This window comes from Cebus imitator, unplaced genomic scaffold (genome assembly GCF_001604975.1).
Source record: "Cebus imitator isolate Cc_AM_T3 unplaced genomic scaffold, Cebus_imitator-1.0 Scaffold754, whole genome shotgun sequence".
NCBI lineage: Eukaryota > Metazoa > Chordata > Mammalia > Primates > Cebidae > Cebus > Cebus imitator.
Window position 1 is genome coordinate 386387 of NW_016108069.1, and position 8146 is coordinate 394532.

Genomic DNA, 8146 nt, shown 5'->3' on the forward strand with positions numbered 1-8146 from the left:
CACCCTCACTCTTCACAAAGCACTTTCTTGAGGCCGGGCGCGGTGGCTCACACCTGTAATCCCAGCACTTTGGGAGGCCGAGGCGGGTGGATCACGAGGTCAAGAGATCGAGACCATCCTGGTCAACAAGGTGAAACCCCGTCTCTACTAAAACTACAAAAAATTAGCTGGGCATGGTGGCGCGTGCCTGTAATCCCAGCGACTCAGGAGGCTGAGGCAGGAGAATTGCCTGAACCCAGGAGGCAGAGGTTGCGGTGAGCCGAGATCGCGCCATTGCACTCCAGCCTGGGTAACAAGAGCGAAACTCCGTCTCAAAAAAAAAAAAAAAAAAAAAAACAAAGCACTTTCTTTTTTTTTTTTTAAAGGGATGACATTTATTCCTTTTCCAAATGTTACAGTAAAACCAGGTAGAAGAGAGTGGTTTTAGCAGTTAGAAAAAAAAAAAAGTGCAAATCTGGGGCTTGGCCATTAAAAGTTATTTACAACAATGGGAGAAAAAAAGACAAGAAGTTGTTTCACATTACAGACCTCCCCCCACCCCAAAGCCTAATACTTGCCTACCAAGTCAAAAAAGAGACACAGTTGATTCACAAGCTGGAGGTTTGAACTTGAGTAAGACATTTATAAAAACCTAGATGAGGCAGTGTCCTCCCCAGCCCAGATGCCACTAGGCACAGCACAAGAGACTAAAAACAACAGGGGAAGGCTGGACACTGAAGGTTTGGGAGTATAAGCACCCCACTTCTGGCTCAGGGATTTGGGGAGTAGGGTAAACAAAACCTACTTGGAAAAGAATTGGAAGAAAGCCAACAATTACCATATGCAGGGGCAGGGACAGGGAAGGAGGTAGGGCCAGGGACAGGAGCATTTCACATCACTAACCTAACTTGGGAAGCTGTAAGGGACCATCTTCAACTGGCCTTAAGAGGAGAACCAGATGGCTGATGGGAGAATCCACAGGAGGGAGAGGAGGAAAGGGAATGTGGCTGGGAGGAGGCAATAGCCCCTTCGTTTCTGGGCACAGGAAGGCAGCCAGGGCACCAGGTCCAGGCAGTGACCTCACAAGGACAGCACAGTTTTTGCAGCTTAGAGATCAACCACCTGCCCCCACCTAGCTACTCATTCTGCTCAGCGCTGGCTGCTGTAGGGCCACTGTCCAGCCCGGAGGGAGTGGATGACTCTAGCCTGGGGCCCTGCCTCTTCTGGGGCTGCACTAGCCTCTGCCCCCTTGGCCTGGGCCTCCTGGCTCTCTGGGGTGGCAGCAGCCTTCCCTTCCTGGGCAGTGACCTCGACCCCGTCGCTGCAGGCACCGATCGCCCCCTGCTCCTGCTCTTCCTCTGTGGGTGAGGAGGCAGAAGAATCACCCCACCCTCCTTCCGATTTCTCTTGAAGGACAGGCCGCTCAATTTGAAAGGCTTCTTGAAAGAGAATTTCTTCTTCTTGAGGGTCTCCCTGGGGGGACCTCTCCCTTGGCCTCAGCACACTGGCTAGGGGGTGCTGGCTCGATGGCATCGCCAGTGGCCCCAGCTGCCTCATCTGTTCCGTTCACGGGGGGCGACTCCCCTTCACCCTTAGGGGATAAGTCTCCATTGCTTTTCACGTGGCCATTCTCCTGGGCGTTGGCCTTCGCGGTGGAAGCGCCTGCTGCCTCGTCGGCGGTCACGTCGCCCCGGGAAGCCTTGGAGCTCTGGCTACCCACAATGGGGGTCTGCTGGGGGGCGCCCGGAGCCGCTGCGGGCTCGCGCCGCAGGGGATAGTACCGCGGGGTCGGCCCGGCCCGCGGAGGGGTGGGGTGGCGCCCGAGGGGGAGGGGTGCCGGGGGAAGCCAAGCTGCACCTCCGCTCCGCTGCCAACCGCTAGCTGCGCCCGCTACCGCTCGGCGCGCCAGAATGCTCAAAGCACTTTCATTTTCACTGACACTTCTCTCTGTAGCCACCACTGTCAGCAGGATTTGACACAGTTTCATAGCACCCCAAAAATTCCTTTGTGCTGCCTTTTTTTGTAGTCAAACTATCTACCAGGCCTTAAACCCTAGCTGCACACCAGGAATGCCTGAACCACTGATCTGTAAACTCTCATTCATTGCCGGGGGGATACAAAATGCTATGCTTACTTATACACACTCTTTCCATACAACCTAGTGATCACTCGCCTGGGGTATTGGAACCCAAAAGAAATGAAACACCTGTTCGTGTAAAACCTGCATGTGCCTGTATATAGTGCCTTTATTTATAATTATCCAAAACCAGAAACAACCCAGTTGTCTTCCAACTGAGGACTGGATAAACAGACTTTGGTACATCCCTGCAACAGAATGCTTCTCAGCAATGATACAAACAAACTCATTGATACACTCAACAATATGGACAGATCTCAAATGTGTTACATCAATGGAAGAAGCCAGACTCAAAAGTGACCTTCTGTATAATTCCATGTACGCTACAACCTGGAAAAGGCCAAGCTATAGGAAGAACAGATCGGTGGTTCATGGGTTCCTGGTGCGGGGCTGGGGGTTCAGGGAAGGAGGATAGTTTGGCTACAAAAAGGCTGCAAAAGGAGTTTCTTGGGGTGAGATGAAAGTGTTTCAAATTCTGATGACAGTGGTAGCTACATGACTTTATGCATTTATCAAAACCCAGAGAACTATGTGCTAAAAGAGTATGTTTTACTCTATGCAAATTAGGAAACAAATTTTTTAAGACCTACAGGCTTGGCAGTAAATGTGGTGGTTGTTTGACGTTGACCCCCTATCCCCCAATACTGATTTTATTCTACTAAGGATGCTCAGTAAGGTATTAGATCATGACCTCCCCTGGAGATGGAGAAGTCTCCAGATCTGCGGCTGGCCAGCTGGAGCTCCAGGAGAGCTGATGGAGTTCATCCCAGACCAAGGCTGGGGGCTCAAGACCCATAGAGTGTGTGCTTAGGTTCAAGTCCAAAGTCTGGAAAAGACCAAGGTCACAGCTCAAGGCAGCCAGGCAGATAACCCCCAGGACACATCAGTGGAAGCTGGAGGATGCCAGCCTCCTGGACCTGGAACCTCAGAACCTTGGTTCCAGAAATTAACCTCAATGGTTAACCTCAATTAACCATTGAGGTAAACCATTGAGGTTAATTTCACACGTCCATTTGGCCCACAGAGGGCAGACATTTGGCCAAACGTTACTCTGGGTGTGTATGGGGGTGGCTCTGGGTGAGATTAACATTTCAATTAGAGCACTGCAAAGCTTTGAGAAAGCTTTTCAGTCCACATTGGCTGGCCCCAATTAGCATGGATGTAAACAAATTGGCTCACCTCCATGAAGACTGCTATGAATATTGGGGCTGGCTCTAATGTGAGTGACAGAGAACACTCTATTATCTGTTGGCTGACTTAGAAGAGAGCCACTGTGAATAACTGTGCAGGACTTGATGAGGACAGCTGTGAACACCTGGGCTATGCACAATGAAGACAGCTATGCACAGGTGGGCTTAGCTCAAGGAAAATGACTCTTCAGCCCTGGGCAGGCCCCCCATTAAGAAGCAGCCTGAACACCTGGGCTTGCTGCCTTATTGATTGTTATGAACACCTTAGATCATCCAAATGAGGATGGCTATGAACAATTGGGCTGGACCCAATGTTGACAGTTGTGAACACCTGAGCTGGGCTGAATCAGGGTAGCTATGAACACGGGGACTGGCTTGGATGAGTGTGGCTATATCTTGGCTGGCCCAATTGGCATGAGTGTGAGCACACTGGCTGGCCCTCAGGAGGATGGCTGTGACCACGTGGGCTGTGCCCAGTGAGGACAGCTGTGAACAACTTGGCTAGAAACAAAGAAGACGGCCATGAACACTGGGGATGCCAAGATGAGGAAAGCTGTTAACAGCTGTGCTGGTTCCAATGAAGACAGCTATGAAGACACCTGAGTTGGGTCAGATGCAAACTGCTGTGAACACTGGGTTGTGCCCAGTAAAAAAACAAAACAAAACAAAACAATTAACAACTGGGTTTTCCCCAATGAGGATGGCTGTGAACACCTGGCCTGGGCCCAGAGCGAACAGCTTATAACACCTGAGTTGGCCTGATGAGGATGGCTGTGAACACTGGTCTTGGCTGATGAGGACAAGTATTCACACCCGAGCTAGCTGGCAGCTGTGATCACCTTGGCTGAACCCCATGAGGAAAGCTTTGAATACCTGGGCTGGACACAATGTGGGCAGCTGTGAACACCTAACCTGGGTCCAGTGAAGGTGGCTATGAAAACCTAGACTGGGCCCAGTGAGGACAGCTGAGAACACTTGGGCTACACTAATAAGAGCAGCTGTGGCACCAGGGCTGATTGCCATGAAGACAGCTGTAAACACCTTGGTTGCTCTCCATGATGAGCACAGCTATGAATGTCTGGGCTGGGCCCAATGAAGACAGCAGTGAACACCTGGCCTGGAGTCGATGAGGGCCACTGGGAAAGTTTGGCCTGCCCTCATGAGGATGGCTATGAACACCTGGCTGGGCCCAATATGAATGGCTCTCAACACCTAAACTCACCTGAAAAAGATGCTGTGAGCAACTGGGCTAATCCCACTGAGGACAACTATTAATACCTGGGCTGGGCTCAAGTGAGGCCGACTTTGGCTGGACCCGAAAAGGATGTCTGTGAACACGTGGGCTTTCTCTGATTAAGACGGCTTTGAACACATGGCCTGGGCCCAATGAGGAAAGCTGTAAAAACCTAGGCTGGAACCAGTAAAAGCAGCAGTGAATGACCAGGCTGGTCACAGGAGGACAGCTTTAAACACTTAAACTGATCATGATGAGGATGGCTGTGAATGCCTGGGCTGGCCGAGATGAGGAGCACTATTAACTCCTGGGATTCCACCCCCCCCCCCCCCCCAGTTAGAACAGCCATGAATACCTGGTCTTGCTCAAGTAATGATTGCAATGAATACCTGGGCTCAGCCAAGGAGGACAGCTGTGAACCCCTGTACTGAGATAAATGAGGATGGCCAGGAACACCTAAGCTGGCTCCAATGAGGATAGCTATGGATACCTGAGCTGTGCTTAATTGGAATGGCTATATACACCATGGTTCAGCCAAATGGCAGCACCAGTAAGGACTGCTGTGAAAGCATGGGTTGTTCCTAGTAAGGACAGCATCGCACACCTGGGCTGGGCCCAGTGAGATCGGATGTGAACATTTGGCCTGTTGCAAATGGGGATAGCTGTGAACACCTGTGCTGGGACAAATGAGGATGGCTATGAACATCTGGGCTGGGCCCTACGACGACAGCTTGGAATAACTGTGCTGGGCCTAAAGCATATGGCTATGAACACCTGGGCTGACCCCAGTGTGGACAGATATAAACACCTGGGCTGGGCTCAGGAGGACAGTTCTGTTTATTTTGGCTGAGCCCAATGAGGACAGCTGTGAGCATCTGCACTGGGCCTAATTAAGACACCTGTGAACACCTGGGTTGTCCCCATTGAGAACACCTGCGAACACCTGGCCTGAGACCATGGAAACTGCTGGGAACACCTGGATTAAGTCCAGTGAGGAAAGCTATGAACACCTGAGCTAGGCCCCCTGAGGACAGCTGTGGACACATGGGCTGGCCCCCATTGGCTGGCCTCAATGAGGATGCTGTGGACATCTGTGCTGGCTGTCATGTGGATGACAGAGAACACCTTGTCTGGCTTAGATGAGGACCACTGTGAACACCTGTGCAGGCCTGGATGAAGACAGCTGTGAACGTCTGGGCTGGGCACAAGGAAGACAGCTCTGAACAGGTGCCTGGGGCCAATGAAAATGGCTCTAAACCCTGGGCTTGATGTCATTAAGGGGACGCGTGAACTCCTGAACTTGCCTTGCTATGGATTGCTATAAAAATCTGAGCTCATGCAAATGAGAAAGGCTGTGAACCTATGGGCTGACCTTGATGAGGACGGTTGTGAACACCTGGCCTGGGCCCAATGAGGACAGCTATGAAGAGCTAGGCAGGGCCCAGTGAGGTCAGCATTGAACACCTGTGTTGGCCCAATGAGGATGCCTATGAACACTGGTCTGGGCCCAGTGAGGACAAATAGTGACACCTGGGCTAGCTACCAGTGAGGGCAGCTCTGAACACCTTGGCTGCACCCTATGAGGACAGCTTGGATTATTTGGGCTTGGCCCAAAGTAAACAGCTGTGAACACCTGAGCTGGGCCCAGTGAGGGCAGCTGTGAACACCTGAGCTGGGCCCAGTGAGGGCAGCTATGAAAACCTAGGCTGGGCCAGTGAAGACAGCTGTGAATACCTGGCCTGGGTCCAGTGAGAACAGCTGAGAACACTTGGGCTAAGCCAATAAGAGCAGCTGTGGCACCGGGGCTGATTGCCATGGAGACAGCTGTAAACACCTTGGTTTGCCTCCATGAGCACAGCTATGAACGTCTAGGCTGGGCCAAATAAAGACAGCAGTGAACACCTGGCTGGGGGCCAATGAGGGCTGCTGTGAAAGTTTGGGCTGCCCCCATGAGGATGGCTATGAACACCTGTCTGGGCCCAATAGGGATGGCTCTTGATAGACACCTGGACTCATCCCAATGAAGACCGCTGTGAACAACTGGGCTAATCCCACTGAGGATGACTATTAACTCCTGAGCTGGATCCAACTGAGGATGACTTCGGCTGGACCTGATGAGGATGTTTGTGAACACCTGGGCTGTGCGACCCCTGGTTGTGGGACCCCAACCCACGGAGGCAGGCACCCAGTAGACACGAGGCAGGACGCGCGGTGGCCGGTACCGACTTTATTGGGATCTCCGGGCGACTCAGGCGGATAGGGATGAATCGCGCGCGCTTTCCTTGTTTGGTCGGTTTTATAGGGGCAGAGGGCCTGGGGCGGTGGGAGAGCAGAGGTGGCGGGTGATGATTGATTAGGTGGTTGCTAGGCGGAAGGGGCTGGAGTTCCTTCAGTCAGGGGGCATTGTGCCGAGTCACATAAGGAAGTTAAGCTCCTTCCATGTGGCTGGGGGATGGGGCCAGAGAGGCCTTCTACCAGACATGGGCTTTCTCTGATTAAGACGGCTATGAACACATGGCCTGGGCCTGATAAGGAAAGGCCGGACGCCTGAGCTAGCCCCAGGGAGGGAAGCTGTGAAAACCTGGGCTGGAAAAGGCGCAACCCAGGGACTCGGTGGAAAGGGCGCATCTGGTGAAAGGAACTGCTGTGCTTGCAGAGGTGTGCAGACCCAGGCTACTGGTGGCCTTTCCAGCACCTGCCTGGCTCCCACCTACCTGGCTGCTACCTCACCACACTCTTAACCCTGTCCCGCCTCGCCCTACTCCTACCTGTGGCCCTGCTCCTAGCTAAGCCCAACCATCCCCCACTCCCACCCACCGCCTGGCGCTGCCCCTTCCCGCTCCTCCAGAACCCACACCTGCCTGGCCCAACAGTGATCAGAGCAGGACGTGCAGCTGCTGAGTGCTCTGCAGTTCCTGCCCAGAGGTGCCACTCCTGCGTTGGCCACACCTGGGCAGGCATGGGGCAGACACTCCACCGCGGAAACCCCCCGGCCAGAGCCACCATACCTCGAGCTTCGGCCCCCGTGCGCACTGGGGATGGCAAAGGCGACATCGGTGCTGCCACGGCTGCTCAGTTAAGGTAAGTCTTGCTGGATGCACGTTCCTGCACCTGCCAGCGCAAATGTGGCCCAGAGTGCAAAGCGGGGGAGCCCAGGCTTTGAGAAGCGCCTTTCTGCTTGCTCTGGGCAGTGGGCTGTGATCACTGGACACTTGGCCTTGGCTGGGAGTGCACTGGCTATGGGCGACGTGCAGGGCACATGTTTGGCAGGAGCAGGTGCCAGCCAGCAACTGGGTTGGTGCCCAGAACCCAGCACAGCTGGGAGTTCCCAGCATGGTTGTCCCAAGCACTGGGCTGCACTAGGGCTGGGGATGCAGTGGGGAGACCACCGCAGGGAGACTGTAGCATGGCAGGGAGAGGAGACCTCAGGAACTGTCGCATGGCAAGGAGAGCCCCAGTCAAGACCCTGTGTCATGATTTCTTCCACACATGTGTGTGGCAATGTGTGGGGAACTGCGCGGTGGCTGCCACATAGGGAGTGTGTCCTGGTCCCAGCCACAGGGGACCAGGGCAGTGGGGCCATCTCTCCCTGCGGGGGCCTGAGGG

General features: G+C 53.6%; 1 pseudogene across 1 annotated transcript; it reads right to left on the bottom strand.

Annotated features, from left to right (window-relative positions):
• Positions 1-348: 348 nt before the first annotated feature.
• Positions 349-7594, bottom strand: LOC108296927 (annotated as a pseudogene). The gene is made up of 2 exons (XR_001822034.1): positions 7549-7594; positions 349-1938 (listed from the first exon to the last, which is right to left on the bottom strand). The product of XR_001822034.1 is annotated as an MARCKS-related protein-like (transcript).
• Between the last annotated feature and the right edge of the window lie 552 nt (positions 7595-8146).